The sequence below is a fragment of the Sminthopsis crassicaudata genome, chromosome 1, assembly GCF_048593235.1.
Source record: "Sminthopsis crassicaudata isolate SCR6 chromosome 1, ASM4859323v1, whole genome shotgun sequence".
NCBI classification, from domain to species: domain Eukaryota; kingdom Metazoa; phylum Chordata; class Mammalia; order Dasyuromorphia; family Dasyuridae; genus Sminthopsis; species Sminthopsis crassicaudata.
This window is the reverse complement of record NC_133617.1, coordinates 745,191,618-745,208,652: the sequence shown is the minus strand read 5'-3', so window position 1 is coordinate 745,208,652 and position 17,035 is coordinate 745,191,618. Positions and strand designations below refer to the sequence as shown.

The 17,035-nt window shown below is 40.0% G+C and overlaps 1 long non-coding RNA gene across 1 annotated transcript in view; it reads right to left on the bottom strand.

The window, feature by feature from the left end:
- Window positions 1–17,035, bottom strand: part of LOC141552045 (uncharacterized) — a 32,617-nt gene that overhangs the window by 8,148 nt on the left and 7,434 nt on the right. Inside the window, exon 2 of the long non-coding RNA XR_012485045.1 lies at window positions 6,667–6,815. This is a non-coding gene — a long non-coding RNA (uncharacterized LOC141552045). The remainder of the gene's footprint in view (window positions 1–6,666; window positions 6,816–17,035) is intronic.

Here is a 17,035-nt window from a genome sequence, read left to right as displayed (position 1 = left end):
GATAGCAGACACCAGATTAAACTATAATGCAGAACTTTCCACCAGCCACCCCAAATATTCCACCATTTCTCAGAAGACTACCATGGCGGGAGCAATGCCCACGCTGGCTGCATGAATCGCCCACGTATTCAAGAATCTGAAGTGTATATTCCTAGTCAATAAATAATTTTAATCCGCTAAGTGGAAGGTGTGGACTTTGCGAATAGCTCAAACCTAAAGCTTAAAAATAAGTCCTACTGGACTGACCTCACTTACTCGGGTAGTACTTGGCAAGGTTAGCCAATCTTTATTTGGTCTTTGATTTGGAAAATATGATCTCCGTTGCATAGAAGATAAACAATTCCTTGGCAACCAGATAAGAAACGGGTCATGTTTGGATGATTTTATAATTTGTTCAGCTTCAGCACCTATAGCATAGTATAGTATGGTTAGAAGCAATAAACAAATTTAAAGGAAACGAGAGAAAAAGGAATATGAATCTGAATGTGAGAAATTCACAATTAACTCTCAGGGTCAAAACATTATTAACAAAAAGAGTCAAAGGAATTATTTATTCCCGGATGTAGGAATGTTTAACAGGTCGTTTTTCTCCCTTGCTTCCTTAAGCATTAGTAATTTAAAGAATTTCAATGTAGACCAAAATGGCATGAATCCATCCCTCATTTCAAATCATTACAACATTCTTAAGATTAAAATCTCAAAGACAGATTATGTGGAACAGTAGAAGGAGTGTTGGATTTGAAGTCAAATTATAGCTCCATCACTTGCAACCTAGATGACTTTAAGTAGGTAAGTGGCAATGATCTGGCTAAGTCACTGCCCTTCCTTTAAGCTTTTTCACATGAATTAAGTTAACAACCCATTCATTCCACCCCTACTGTGAGCCAAGCACTAAATACAAAGGAAAAATAAACAAACCAATCCCTTTAAGGAGCTCACAATCCAATGGGGAAAGACAGCATACAGTGCTATATATAAACAAGCTGTATATGGAAGGAACTGGAGATAATTTACAGAGGGAAGCATTGGCTTTAAAGGAGATTGGGAAAGGCTTCCTGTAGGTGGTAGGATTTCAGTGGGGGCTTACAGGTAGCCAAGGAACCTACAAGGAAAAGATAGGAGAGAATCTTCTGGTAAGGGAGATAGCCACTGAAAATACTGAGTGAGAGTTGTGAGATGGAGAGTCCAAGAGTATGTGAGGTAGGAAAGGAAAAGGAAAATAAAAGAATGAAATGTAGGAAGGGACTGGGTTTTGAAAGGTTTTAAAACCTCAAAATGGGGTTTTATATTTGATCCTGGAAGTAATAATAGAGAACCAATGCAGTTGATTAAATAGGGTTTTGGCGATCAGACCTGTGCTTTAGGAAGGCCAATCTGATGGCTGAGCAGAGGATCACTGGAATGAGGAGATGCTTGTGTCAAGGAGAGCCACCAGCAGTTGCTGCAATATTCTGGGTTTGAGGTGAGGAGGTTCTGCACCCAAGTGATGATGACAATGGGAAAGGAAAGAAAGGAACAAAAGAGAGAGACATTATAAGGGTAAAATCAGCAGGACGTGATAACAGATTGAATGTGGTAGATTAGAATGAGGAGTTGAAAATGCTACCTCAGTTGCTCCAAATCACTATTGACCAGAAAAATGCGAATTAAAACAACTCTGAGATACCACTATACACATATCTCAGACTGCTAAGATGACAGGAAAAGATAATGACGATATTGGAGGAGATGTGGGTAACTGGGACACTGATACATTGTTGGTGGAACTGTGAAAGAATCCAACCATTCTGGGAGAGCAGTTTGGAACTATGTTAAAAAAGTTATCAAACTGTGCATCCCCTTTGATCCAGCAGTGTTACTGCTGGGCTTATATCCCAAAGAGATCGTAAAGGAGGGAAAGGGACCCACATGTGCAAAACTGTGGCAGCCCTTTGTAGTGGTGAGAAACTGGAAAATGAATGGATGCCCATCGATTGGAGAATGACTGAATAAATTGTGGTATATGAATATTATGGAATATTATTGTTCTGTAAGAAATGGTCAACAAGTTGATTTCAGAGAGGCCTGGAGAGACTAACAGGAATGGTTGCCAAGTGAAGTGATCAAAACCAGGAGCTCATTGTACACAGCAGCAGCAAAATTATATGATGATCAATTCTGATGAACGTGGCTCTCTTCAACAATGAGAGGATCCAAACCAGTTCCAATTGTTCAGTGATGAAGACAGTCATTTACACACAGAGAACTGTGGGAGCTAAAAATGTGATTCACAACTTATCATTTTCACTCTTTTCATTGTTGCTTACTTGCATTTTATTCTGCTTCCTTTTTTTTTTTTAAAGGTTTGAGTTGGTTTTTCTTGTGCAGCATAATAATTGTATAAATATGTATTGGATTTAAATCCAATATATTGGATTTAACATTTCTGCCATGTTTAACATATTTTGGACTACTTGCCATCTAGGGGAAGGGAAGGAAAATTGGAACACAAGGTTTTGCAAGGGCTAATGTTAAAGAATTATACACTCATATATTTTGAAAAATAAAAAGTTTTAATTTTAAAAAATGCTACCTCAAACTATGGGGACTGCATGTGGATCACAACATAGTATTTTCACCTTTTTTGTTGTTGTTTGCTTGTTTGGTTTTTTCTCTCATTTTTTTTTTTCCTTTTTGACCTGATTTTTCTTGTGCACTATGATAAATGTTGGAATATGTTTAGAAGAATTGCACATGTTTAATCTCTAGTGAATTACTTGCTGTCTAGGGAAAGTGGGAGATAGGGCGGGAGAGAGAAAATATGGAACACAAGGTTTTGCAGGAGTGAATGTTGAAAACTATCTTTGCATGTATCTTGAAAAATAAAGAACTATTATTTTTAAAAAATGCTACTTTGAGTATGAACCTTGATGCTCATGACAGTAACAGGAAGATTAGGACAATAAGAAGGCCTGGGGAAAAAGAAAATAAGTAAGTTCCATTTTGAGACATTTGAATTCAAGATTTCTGTGGCAAATCCTGTTTGCAATGTCTAATACAGTGCTAATAATGAAAGTTAAAGAAGTTGGAGCTGGATGAGTAGATCTGAGAATCAGCATAGGGATAATAATGGAATCCATGAGAATTGATGAGATGATTGAGTAAAAGACAGAAAAAGAAAAGAACAGAGAGTCTAGGACAGACTCTCTACAACCGGCAAAGGTCAAAGAATGAGTAGTTAGAATGTTAGGAGGAAAATAACCGGAAGGAGGAAAGAATATCAAGGAGAAGATAATCAATAGTGTCAAAGTACAGTGAAGTCAAGAACAGTGAGGATTGAGAAAAGGTCATTAGATTTGGCAAGTAAAAGGTCACTGGTATTTTTAGAGTGACTGGTTTCAGTTGCTTAAGTTCAGAAGCCTGAATATAAAGTATTAAAAAGACAGGAAATGAAGTCACTGATTAAAAAATTGTTTTCTCAAGAACTTTTGCCACAAGAGGAGAGTTACAGGGTGAGATATCTCTAGCAGTCTGCTGAAGGAGAGGGGAAGCAATAAGATGACTCACACTTGATAGGAGAAAGAAGGGCCACTTCTTTGTGTGAGTCAGGGTAGAGGGAGGACATAATGGTGAAGGACATCTGAATGATGTAAGGTGTAATGTCCAGGCTAGCTTTCTGGAGGTCCTTCAGACGGGCCTTGGGCTCAGCAGGATAGACACCACAAGAATGGTCAGGAATAGAGGCGAGAGTCTTGATCTTAGTGCAGGAGGCAGGAGAGCTACGAGGAGGATGATCAAAAATGGAATGTCCCCTTTCCAGTCCTTCTCAGCCCTTATATACCTTAGTACAATGATATCATTACAACATACTGAATATGTGTAAACTAGAGAACCCTTACCTCACCATACTAAGTATAAAGGGGAACTAAAGAAACATCATCTCTTCAATTCCACTGAGTTAGCACCTTGTTTCAAGTATACTTGTCCAAAGTTCTGGCCCTCCAAAGTAAGGTGAGGAAGGGAAGAAGGAGTTCTGGCTGAAAAGCCTCCATTTTTCCTTTTTTTCTTTTTTCTTTTTTTTAAATTATAGCTTTTTATTTATAAGATATATGTATTTATAAGATTTATATATAAGATATATAAGATATATGATATATTTATAAGATATATGTATATGTACATATGTACATATGTATATGTAATTTTATAGCATTGACCATTGCCAAGCCTTTTGTTCTAATTTTCCCCCTCCTTTCCCCCCACCCCCTCCCCCAGATAGCATGTTGACGTATGTTAAAGTATAAATTAAATACAATACATGTATACATGTCCAAACAGTTATTTTGCTGTACAAAAAAAAAAAAATTAGACTTTGAAATAATGTACATTTAGCCTGTAAAGGAAATCCAAAATGCAAAGTCTCCATGTTTTCAGTGATGTTTCTCAGCTGAGTTAGGGGAGGGAGAAGCCATGAGAGGTTTAAGGATAGAGGCAAAGTGTTATAAAGCTGCTGTGTTGAATAGAATTCAATTGGGGAAGTATAAAAGTGAAGAGCCAATCAAGACCAAGCCACATACATTTACAATGGACCTTTTCAGCATGATTTTGAGATTTTTTTTTCCACCTTTGTTCAGTCATGTGTGAGTAGGAACAAAGATGATGGGATGATCCAGAGCTGAGGCTTGCCAGAGTAAGCTAGGGAACATGATAAGGAGACCAGGAAATCAAAAGGAGAAATGAGATAGAGTGAACCTGGGTCTCCAAGGGATCAAGATGGGAAAGGGAGGAGAGAATAGCCAATGTTATGGGTGATGGTCTGGAATAGAAGCGAAGGGATGGAAGCTGGATAAACAATAAGGTTAGGAGTTGCAAGGTTAAAAAGAAAAGCAGAATGATAATAGAATGATCAACTCTAGGAACTTCATGAACATGGAAGTGGAAAATGTGTGGGTGATAGCAGGATCAAAGATAGCTTAGTGTGTGGTTAATATGGGGTGGAGGAAGTTATGAGAAATGAGTAAGCTGAGGAATGGGCAGGGGAGCTTCTTAGAGGAGTCCCCTTGAATGAAGGCAGGACGTGGATGGGAGAGAGACTCCTTGAGGAAAGAGGAGTTCCCTGAAGTTGTTTCTCCTTCCTTTTCATTCTGGACAATGACCATGACATCAGGGAGGTGAAACCATGACAGACAAGTGACTTGGATTTGAGTGAGGAGGGCTGGGCAAGGTCTCCTGCCTCACTGTCCCCTCCAGAACTTTCTGGGTCCTCTAGCCAGATAGAGACCAGGAACACTGGGAATGGCTCTGATGCAAGGGGAGACTTCGACCTTTTGTACAGGTCTCAATGTGACTGAGGCTGCCCCCATTCAGTGATTAAGGCTGAGTGGTTGGTGGTTGTCTTGAGGAAGACCATAAGGACATCACCGTGTTAGAATTACAGTGTCCGACTGGCTGATAAAATAAAAGCTCAAGACGCACTGCCACAGGTTGGACACTCTTGTCCCTATGAACATTTGGGATGGATCCTTCTGAGCTAAATCAATTCTGCTTTGCTCATAGTGGCAACTGAGGCAAAGAATCTCAAAAGAAGAGAAAAACTGTATTGGGCACCAAGCTTCTGGAGGAAAGGGGAGGATCCTAGAGACCATAGATAAAAGCTTCCAGAGTCTGTGGCTGGGTGACAAATATGAATTGCGGCAGCTCAAAGGAGAGATTTCCAAGAGGAAGTCTGACAGAGGAAGTATTCTGACTCTTCCACCTCGTCCAGTGAAGATTATGGGTGAAAGTACAACCAGTGGTGGAAAGGGTGGCCAGGGAAGCTGCACTATTGGGATGGAGCCAAGTTTCAGGGAGCAAAAGAATACAGAAATGAAGGGAGTATGGAATTAAAAGGTTTAAGATAAAATCTGATTTCTTATCTCTGCAGGAAACATTCCAGAGTAGTAGGACTGGGTGGCTTTAGATCAGATCTTTGCAGGGGAGGATTGTGGGATTGAGGTAGATGGTAATAAGAGATGAGTCAGTGGGGGGGAGAGAATAGGAAGTTCCAAATCTCAGGGAAGGCTGAGGATGTGTTCATCAATGAGGCATGAGTTCAGTTAGCTTTTCATCATCCCTAGGAGTTTCAGCTTCCTGATGGAAACCTCCCAGAGTATATAGCAGCAGTGCCAGATAGAATAACTGGCCCTGGAAGGTTAGGATTGCGATACTGCCCTTCTTCTCTGACCAGCATTTTCCTGTGGGCTCAGACTGAGGATTTTTGGATGTAAGTGGATCTCAGAAATTTTATGTGTTAGTTGCCAGTCCAGTTCAAAAGAATATAATAACTTGTTAGGGGCAGGTGGGGCTTTCCCATGCTATGCACCTTACTTTGGGGAATTTCCAGGAGTTCTTGGGGGTGTAGCTCATCTTACTTTACAGGCTCATAACAAGGTATTAACAGAGTGTGAAATAATAGCTCAAAAGATATGAGCCAAAGAGAGAAATCAATCCTTCAGAAAGAGAGACCCACAGGAAAAAAAATTTCAGATGTGTACTAAATCAAAAATAATTTAATTTAACTCATCAGATACTAGGAGCTTACTTCAAGTACTGAAGATACAAACCCCAAATCAACATGGTTTGGGTCTTCAAGGAGACTACACACACTTTCAAATACATACATATAGACCAACAAATCTATGTCCTTACCATGATGCTCTGTGATCTTGTCAACAATTTCTCATCAGTGCGGATGCTTCCTTCCCAGGTTCAGATCGCAACCCATCCTTATATCCTTGTCCTTTGGGATTCTGCCCAAAGTTCTGGGCCTTTCTTCTGACTCTTCACACGATGTGGAACTAATGGACATAAACATCGTTTATCTTTTCTTTTTATTAAACAATGGGCCCACCCATCTTTGAATTTTTAAAAAATAATAATGAAATTTTCTTTTCATGGTGAACTTTGTCATCAAGTACAGATATGCCGCTGTACAAAGAACAAAATAGGCTTGCATTGTAATGCTGGAGAAACTGAAGCAAGATAGAGATTAGAGAGTTTTAATCTTTTATTTATTGGAGAGCTTAATTGATTGACTGGACTCTCGTCTCAAAGTATCCAGTGATGAATATGAGTTCTCAATGACATATATACACACATGGCTCAGCTACAGGGGTAGACCAAGGCAGGGGTGGAGTCAGAACATTGAAAGTGGGACTATCAATCTGGTTCTGACAGGGCGGTGGGAGGCACCAGACATTCTGGTAAATTGGGATAAAGAAGAACTATGACAGGATAGGGGGTAGGAACATAAATTCCTGATGACAGAAGGAGTTAGGAGCCAGGAAGTCTGAACTCCCCCTTATCTTGAGTCTTATATTGACAATTTATAACCTTAGAGTAAGTGGCCCTCAGTCTTAATGAACAAGACTAGGGTTTTGCAACTAAGGAGATCGAGGCAGAACAATTAAGGAAACTGAGACAGAACAATTAAGGAAACTGAGGCAGAACAATTTAGGGAAACTGAGGCAGAACAATTAAGGAAAATGAGGCAGAACAATTAAGGAAAATGAGGCAGAACAATTTAGGGAAACTGAGTCAGGACAATTAGAAGAGAACTGTGACACAACAGCATGAGAAACTTCTATTATGACTGAAATTTTCCTATTATGTCCATATTGATGTGCCCAGGAATTAATTCTTTTAATTTAGATCCAATAATTAAAAGCGCAAAAAACTCAAAAACCAAGGACAAATACATACTTTATAAGACAATACACAATTTGCCAAGGTACCTGGAAGGACCCATGAGAGCTAAAAGCCAGCCAAATGCAGAACATCAACTGAAATGAAATGCACTTGGCTCTGGGGGACAGTTGATGAAATGCATTTCCCTCCTGTTGGCAGAAAGCAAGAACTTGATTGACAGATGTTACCTGCTCTAACAGATCAGCTCTGTGTTGGTTGGCTTCCTTTAGTTTCCCCCCTCATTAACACTGGTTAACTGACTAAGATCTCCCATCAGGAAATGCCTGAGGTAAAAAAAACTCAAAATGACCTCAATAAAACTTAAACAAGTGGGAGAAATCTGAGGTCATTATTGGCCCTTGTCTGGTTTGCCCAAAGGCATTCTGGCTCTTACCCGGACAGGCTGGGTCCAGCTGGGGGTCCTTCCCACAGTGTGTGCTGTGGCCGAGGTGCTGGAGGAGGCTGGCCTTCTGATTGCATTTCACAGATCACACAAGAAGAATTCTTCACTCATTTTCATTTTTGATAGTTATTTTTTAGCTTGAAGTCTCCCATCTCTACACATTTGGCTAGTTTTTCCCCACGCCTTTAATGGTTTGCTTCTTTACTTTTCTTAAAATTAGCCTCTCTCAGATTCACCAGGAATTACCCAACTGCCCCAAGCCAGGACTTCACAGATTGGCTCTCATTGTACAGGTTTTCTCTTCCTCCAGTCTATGGGACTGTGCAAGTTCCTGTATGTCTTTGTTCAGGGCTGGACTCCATGGCTGGAGGGCATTCTTTGTCATCTCCCTACTTGGAACCCAGGACATCTAAATCCTAACATTTTTTCATGGCTGTGCTTAGAAAGTCCCATTTCCTCGGTGATACCTTTCAGAATCCCTGCTCCTGACGAGGGGAACCCCGAAACTCTCTCTCTCTCTCTCATTTTGGGAGGGAACCAGCAGCTCTGACTTTGGCTCACTGTGACTGTCATCCATTTTATTCAATTATTATTCACAAGTTATTCATTTTATTTCATTATTATTCATAATAATAATAGAGTAGTATTTACATAACCCTTCAAAGTCTGCCATTTTTAATAGATAATAATAATAAAGGTAAAATATATTCACTTGATCCTCAAAGAGGTTCAGGAGAGTGGAAATCAAGGTAAACAGAGAATAAGTGACAGTCCAGCTCACATAGTGAATTATTGTTTACTGGATTTGAACTCTTCCATACCCTTGAAGTAGGGTAGCTGCTAGGGAGGATGCAGCGATAACCCTAAGACTACCCGACCTCGGGAGTGCCACAAACAATGCTGGCTGTCAGATAACAAACAGTTGGTCAATAATAAAGTTTCTGAGAGTTCATTAGTGGGGTGCAGCTTCACCTCAATGCAATGACCCTCCAGACTCCACTTCTAGGCCCTAGAATTCAATACTCCTCTAGACCACCCTTCAATTTTACCTCTTAGCCTTAGAATTCCTTAATGAGTGCAATCCTCTAAGCCATAAAATTAGCATGTCAATAACTTGAAGAACTTGATCTTTGTTTCTTTTTCCCATAAAATTATCTTCTAGCTCCCAATTCTTTGCTAGATTCCCTTGGAACTTAGCCAGCTGTCTCTAGCGAAATACATCTTTGCCCCCTAACTAGGAGACAAACTGAGTTTGTGAACTCTGGCCGTACCTCAATATCGACCTGGAGACCCTAATATTGTTGGGGTGTCTTCCACCTGCACTTCTCAGTTAGTCAAAACACATTTATCAAGCCCCTACTACACTTTAGGCAGGGTCAGTTGGAGCAATGGATAGAGTACTTGGTCTGGATTCAAAAAGACCTGATTTGAAACCCAGGCTCAGACACTTCCTAGCTGTGTGACCCTGTGCAAGTCATATCACCCTGCTTGCCTCAGTTTCCTCATCTGTAAAATGAGCTGAAGAACAAAACGGGGGGGGGGGGGGGGGGGGGGGGGGTCTGGAAGAATCCCGAACTACAAAAACACATAAGCATTAAGTGAAATAAGCTGAACAACAAAAAACCTAAGCACTATGGGAAATGCTAGGAATACAAATGCAAATAAAAACCCTGCCCTCAAGAAATTTCCACTTTAATTGAGGAAGACACAAAGGAAGCTGAAAGAAGGGGAAAGAGGTGGGGGAGGCATCCAGATGGAGAGTTACTGAAAAGTTCCCCAAACAATAAAGGGGGGGATTGCTGAGCCCCTCTCCCACTCTACTTCTGGAAATGGTCCTAGGTCAACACTGATTGGTTGTTTGTTCTTGAAAAGGATCAAAATGACATCACTCTAGCTGAATTGAAATACATGCTACGGAGACGAGTTGGGAGTGCTCTGCTCCAGGTAATCCATGTGGATATTTGGGGTGGAGGAATCTGGAAATTGGGTATCTCGCGTTTCTTTTTCGTTACTGCAATTCTGCTTTGTTCTTAGAGCACAGGGCCTTCTCTGATAGGGGCACTCCACACCGGGCCAACCGGTGCCAGAGTCCCCCAGGTAGAAATCAGTTCCAAAGTTCTTCAGAGACGTTGAGAGTGTTCTTGCCTCCGTTTTGAGAGTTCTTGCCTCCATTTTGATCACCATGTGAGCGCTCATCCTGTGGGAATTCTCCATAAAAGAGTCTTTTAGGCAAGTGTACGTTTGGCATTGGAACGGGGGGAGCCCATGAGAGTTGCATCCTGGGCAGTGGAGTTTGAATGCTTGCCACTTTGGTTGAGAAATGTCCAGTACCTGATCCTGGGTGGGACCCACTTAAGCCCCTCATCGCCAGCAGAAGGCCAAAGACCTGGACCGGCCAAGCAGAGATGATTTTGATAAGGTCAAGATAGCAAGGTAGTTCGAAAGAAAAGGGGGGGAAGGGGGGCAGCTAGATGGTGCAGTGGTTAGAGCACCAGCCCTGAAGTCAACACTTCTTATCTGTGTGACCCCGAGCAAGTCACTTAACCCCAATTGCCAAGAAAAAGAAAGAAACAAAGAAACAAAAAAGAAAAGAAACAAAGAAACAAAGAAAGAAAAGAAACAAAGAAATAAGTAAAAAAAAACAAAGAAAGAAAAGAAAGAAAGAAACAAAGAAAGAGAGACAAATTCACAATGTTCATCCTCTTTGCCAAAAGACAAGTTTATTAAAGAGAAGAGGTTATACACAAAATGGAAAGGTAAAATAAGCATCAGGAGTCAACATGAAATAGAGGTGGAAGAGCAATCGGGTTATCAAGGAAAGGAGTCTGGGAGAATCGATTGAAGGAATATGCCATGAGGCACAGCACACATAGTAGACTAATCGGAGTTAGTAAGGAGAAAGGCACCATTAAAAGGGAGCCCCTTTGAAGGGGACGGAAAGAGTAACTTGTGGATTTGTGTGGAGTAGAGATAAAGAGGAGAAGTTACAAGAATGTTTAAATTCCTTTTCTATATTTTATTTTCTCTAGGTCTCTGTGACCTGCAAAAGTATTATTATTAAAAAGTAGTATTATTAAAAAGAGTATTAGCCAATATTTATTTAGATTTTAGATATATGTATTTAACCCAAAATGATGACATTTATCTCTGTTCAAGTTATCAATATTTAGACAACTAGTTGCCTGATGTATGAATCCTCCCGGAACCAGGGAATCTGCTGTTTTGGGCATGAATAACATCCAATTAAGGTGGGGGGCACCTATCCCTTTATGTTCCCCAACCCATGATGTAATTCTTTGTAATTAAAACCTATAAAAACTGTATAACTTCTCCTAGTTCTTTAGCCCTTCTACCATGAGCTTTCTCTCTTTCCCTCCTCAGGATGGAAGTTTTCATTCTCGTGAGAATTTATTAAATAAACAACTTTTCTGCTTTTTACTTCGAGAGGTTTCTGAGTAGTCATCATTTTGGGAAAGGATTTTCTATCCTCACAGACTTAATTTTTTTTTTTAATTATAGCTTTTTATTGACAGTACACATGCATGGGTAATTTTTCAACATTGTCCCTTGTACTTACTTCTGTTCCAATTTTTCCCTTCCCTCCCTCCACCTTCTCCCCTAGATGGCAGGCAGTCCCATACATGTTAAATATGTTAAGGTACATCTTAAATACAACATATATGTGCAGATCAGTACAGTTCTCTTGTTGCACAAGAAAAATCGGATTCAGAAGGTAAAAATAACGTGGGAAGGAAACCACAAATGCAAGCAGTGTTCTGAACTTGATCTTGAAAAGGATTTAGCAAAGATCATCATGAACAGATCGTTGATAGGAGAAAGGGGGAGAAGAATTCAGTAGGTCAGAGGGAAGGATCAGGGAGGAGCTAGCTGGAACACCTGGCAGAGCAGGTCCCAGCCCTGTCTAAAGACATGATAATCAATATGAATCATTATACAGAATTCCCAATCCCTCTAATTTTGTCTGCCTGCATTTTTGATTTCCTTCTCAGGCTAATTGTACAATGTTTCGAAGTCCGATTCTTTTTATACAGCAAAACAACTGTTTGGAAATGTATACATATATTGTATTTAATTCGTACTCTAACATATTTAACATGTATTGGTCAACCTTCCATCTGGGGGGAAGGAGGGAAAAAATTAGAACAAAAGGTTTGGCAATTGTCAATGTTGTAAAATTGCCCATGCATATATCTGGTAAATAAAACTATTAAAATAAAAATAAATAAATAAATTGAGTCTCTGAAGCCAAAGTTGAACTGAAAAAAACAAAACAAAACAAAAAAAAAAAACATGCTAATCAAAATAAATGTATGGATATGTATACATATATTGTATTTAACGTATTTAACATGTATTGGTCAACCTGCCATCTGGGGGGAGGGGGTGGGGGAAAGGAGGGGAAAAATTGGAACAAAAGGTTTTGCAATTGTCTGTGCTGAAAAATTACCCATGCATAGAGCTTGTAAATAAAAAGCTATCATAAAAATAATAATAATAATTTAAAAATAAAGACCTGCTAATCAACATCTCAAAATGTTGTTTAAGGATACCCAGAGGATGAGGAGGATAGACAATGGAGTTTGATAAAGAGTTCCATCCTAACAATCATTCTCAACCAACAGGAGACACTGGGACTTGGTTGGGTTTCTTCCTGACAAGGAAAGACATTACTTCCACTTCAGTTTGAGCCCTTCTGGACTGACATACCAACAATCCTTTGCGATGATGTCTGAGTGAGCCCTGCTGCCAGTAATCAAAGACCGGAATAAGCTTGCACAGACATCCTGAGTCAGGGATACTTCTTCACTTTAGGAAAACGGCAATCTTGGCTGACTGTAGGGCAGACATCCTGAATCAGGAGCACTTCCTTACTTGGGGGCTTTGTAATCCTTCTCACCTAAGCCTTTTGCAAATTCAGTCTGCCCTTTCCTATGCTTGCCACCCGCTTGAGAGAAATGAAGCAAGCATGCAACCTAATACCGTTTTGTCTTTCTTAGATCTAACTCTGGGACTGCCATCAGCCAGGAATGTGAATTCTAAAACCAGCTTATTCTCTGCCCTTGTCAGGAAATGTTAAAAAGGCCCATGCCATCCGGGAACTTAGTTTCCTAGACAGTCTTATTACCATAGCTAAGGCAGCCCTAATGTACCCAGACTGCCTTATTAGCATCTTTAAACAACCTTTGAAATCTTGATTAGGTCTGGGACCAGCTCTGCCAGGTGGATTCCACCTGGCTCCTTCTCCATCCTTCCCTTTGGGCTCCCAAACTCTTCCCTGGTTCCTCCTCTTGCTTCATTGATCCTGCCTCCTCTCCCCAGAGACTTGAAATTGTGGACCTTCAAAATGCAAACTGGTCATTTATTTATGATTCTGTGTTGGAACTGCTGGAGCCTCTCAGGTAAATAAATAGCAGCCCTTTCCTTGCTAACTCCTCCACGGGACCATCCCCGCTATGAGGTGCCCTTTCTCTCCCATCTATCCTTTAACAGCTTCTTCCTCCTGGTTAATTGTGAGTTCCACTAGGGCCCTTGTCTTTCCTTTATTAATTCATATAATAAATAGCATAACTTTGTAATCTGTGATGGATTTCTTGTCATGGCTGTGAATTTTTAGGGGACATTCTTTTATAATTTATTACTCTCCTGAATCTATTTCTATTTACCTTCTCCAGCCACCATCTCTAGATCTTCCTAATCTTAAAACTCTTTATGTGTCCATCACTCCCATTTTTGTGTTCTAGCCCCACAGTCAGTAATTTCCTGTGGGCAGGAAAACTTGTTTTGTTTGTAATGCTGGAGAAACTGAGGCAAGATAGAGATTAGAGAGTTTTAGTATTTTATTTATTGGAGAGCTTAATTGATTGATTGGACAGGACTCTCATCTCAAAGTACCTAGCCAGGAATGTGAGACTCCAAAGGTTTTTTTTTTTAGAGGATTGTAGTAAGTAAGAAGAGAAACAAAGGCAGGAAGCAAAGAGCGGGAATTTTCAGAGATGGACCATAAATTCGGTTCTGGCAGGATGGGGGTGAAAGCAATAAATTCTTACTAGGCCAGAGTCAGGAAGTCTAAACAAATAGAAGTAAAGATGTCAATTAGGTATCTGAGATAGTCTTATCTTTTGGAATGTTTAGAGTGGGTAGTACAGCCCTAATGGACAGGAAAAAGGGGGAGGTTGCATACTAACTTATAATTCAGGGAAACTGAGGTAGAACAGTTCAAGGAGACTGTGGCATAACGTGTTTTATTTTGTTTTTTTTGCATTTGAATCCTAGCTCTTAACCTAGAGCTTTTGCCCTAGCAGGTGTTTAATACTTTAATTCATATCTTGTTCCCTTATTTTCAAATTCTTATTGCTCAGGAATTCACTCTTGCTTTTTCTCTTTTTTGGCTTCACTTTCCAGTCCCTAAGGGTGATTTTCTCAGCCCTGATTTTCCCAGGAGAGATAAGAAAGACTGGGTCCTCTTCCTTGCCATTGGTTTAGTTTGTGCTAGCCCAGGAGAACATTCTCTGGAGATGTGGTCAAGCATAGTGACTGGTTCGAGTCTTCCTGTCACCAGGATGGATACTTTTTCCATTTAGACTTTCAAGAGGGAAGGGGAGGGATAGAGGGGATGAGTTACTGGGATAGAGGATCCCGATTGCAAATAGTGCATTTCTCAGTGTCTATCTGGGGGATCTAAAAGTGCTGGAGGATATAATAATAACAGCAAACATATACACAGCACGTACTCTGTGCCAGGCGCTGTGCTGTGTGTTTTACAAATATGTCATTTGATCCACACTGCAACCCTGGGAGGTAAGCCCCATTGTTGGGGAATCGAGACAAATTTAGATTGAGTGTCTTGCCCAGGGTCACTGAGCTAGTATATGTCTGAAGCTGGATTTGAGCCCAGAGCGCTAGACACTGCACTTCCTAGCTAAGGAGAGTCTAGCCTTACCGTGGAGAAAGGTCACCAGTTTCTGGGACACTGAAGAAGAAAGGGGTGATGTAGAGAGGCTTCCAGGTGTGAAGGAAGGAAGAACAAAGTTAGGGACATTTGGTTTCTATTTTCTGCTGAGAGAGAGGGGGGTGAGTGTAGGAGAGACTAGGGGACTTGAAGAGAGTTGGAGGGGTTTGGAATGGGGGCCACTGGGTATGTGGGGGCTCTTGTTAATTAAAGAAGAAGAATTGCCAGGGAGGCCCAGTTGAGATTAAATCACTAAGGGTTAAATTGTAACAAGGTTTTAAGGAGCAGTCTTCTGTAATTCCTTACTCCTGCCAAGAACAGGTGCGTACACTGGAACCTAAACAGATTGTTCTGCCAATATTATGCCAACATTATTGATGGCTGTAGGTCAGGATGATCTTACCAATGGAGAAATAACGGGATGACAGTTCTGAGAAATGGTTGTATAGAAATAGATTCTGAGAATTAGTCGTATTAGACATGACTTATTTTTAAGAGTACTCTAGTTCATTTTGTAGTTTCTCAACGACTACCTCTCTGGCCTGAATGCTCCCATTTCCCTCTTTTCTATAAATTCTCTATTATATCTCCATATAGGTTCATTTCAACCCCCAAATTTGTCAGGGTTCTCCAATTCTGGAGAGGAAGTAAACAAATTCCCTGTGAATAAGTCACTTTCTAGGACATAAAAGGCCTAGAGTTTCTACTAAGTCTCCCTACCGTATGTGAAGAAATTGGACACTAGGTATTGTAAAATTCCACAGCTCTAAAAGAGATTCCACACCAGCTTCTGGAATAAAAACTCCCCACTGGACAAAAATTGCTGGGGCAAGTGAAAATAATACAGCAGAAACTAGGCACAGATCAACATCTCATATACTATGCCAAGATGAGGTTGAAATGAGTTCATGATTTAAACATAAATAATCATACCATAAACAAATTAGGAGAACAGGGAATAGTGTGGGTCAGATCTTTGGAGAAGGGAGGAATTTATGACCAAATAAGAAATAAAGAACATTATGAAATACAAAGTGGATATTTTTGATTACATTACATTAAGAAGCTTTTACACAAACAAAACCAATGCAGCCAAGGTTAGAAAGGAAGCAAAAAGCTGGGAAACAATATTTACAAACAATGTTTCTATATTTCTAAAATATAGAGAGAGCTGAATCAAACTTATAACAAGTCATTCTGTAATTGATAAGTGATGGAAGGATTTGAACAGAGAGTTTTCAGATAAAAAAAAATTAAAGCCATCTATAGTCATGTGAAAAAATATTCTAAATCATTGATTAGAGAAATGCAAATTAAAATAACTCAGGTACTACCTCCTACCTCTCAGATTGGCTAAGATGACAGAAGAAGATAATAGACAAATGTTGGAGGGAATGTGGGGAAACTGGGACACTAATACACTGTTAATGGAGTCATGAACTGATCCAACCATTCTAGAGAGAAATTTGGAACTCTGCCCAAAGGTTTATCAAACTGTACATCCCTTTTGATCCAGCAGTGCAACTACTGGGCCTGTATCCCAAGGAGGTCATAAAAGAGGAATAGGACCCATGTGCAAATTGTTTGTAGCAACTCTTTTTGTAGTGGTAAGAAACTGAAAACTGAGTGAATACCAATCAATTGGTGAATGGCTAAATAAGCTGTGGCATATGAATGTAATGGAATACCATTGTTCTAAAAAAAAAAAAAAAAAAGATGAGCAGGTTAATTTTAGAAAAAGCCTGGAAAGACTTATATGAACTGATGCCCAGTGAAATAAGCAGAACCAGAACTTTATACACAAGTAACAGCAACATTGTGCAATAATCAACTATGAAAGACTTAGCTCTTCTCAACAATAGTGACCCGAGTCATTCCGATAGAGTTGAGGTGGAAAATTCATATCCAGAGAGCTCTATGTTGATTACATGTGGATTGAAGCATCCTATTTTTACATT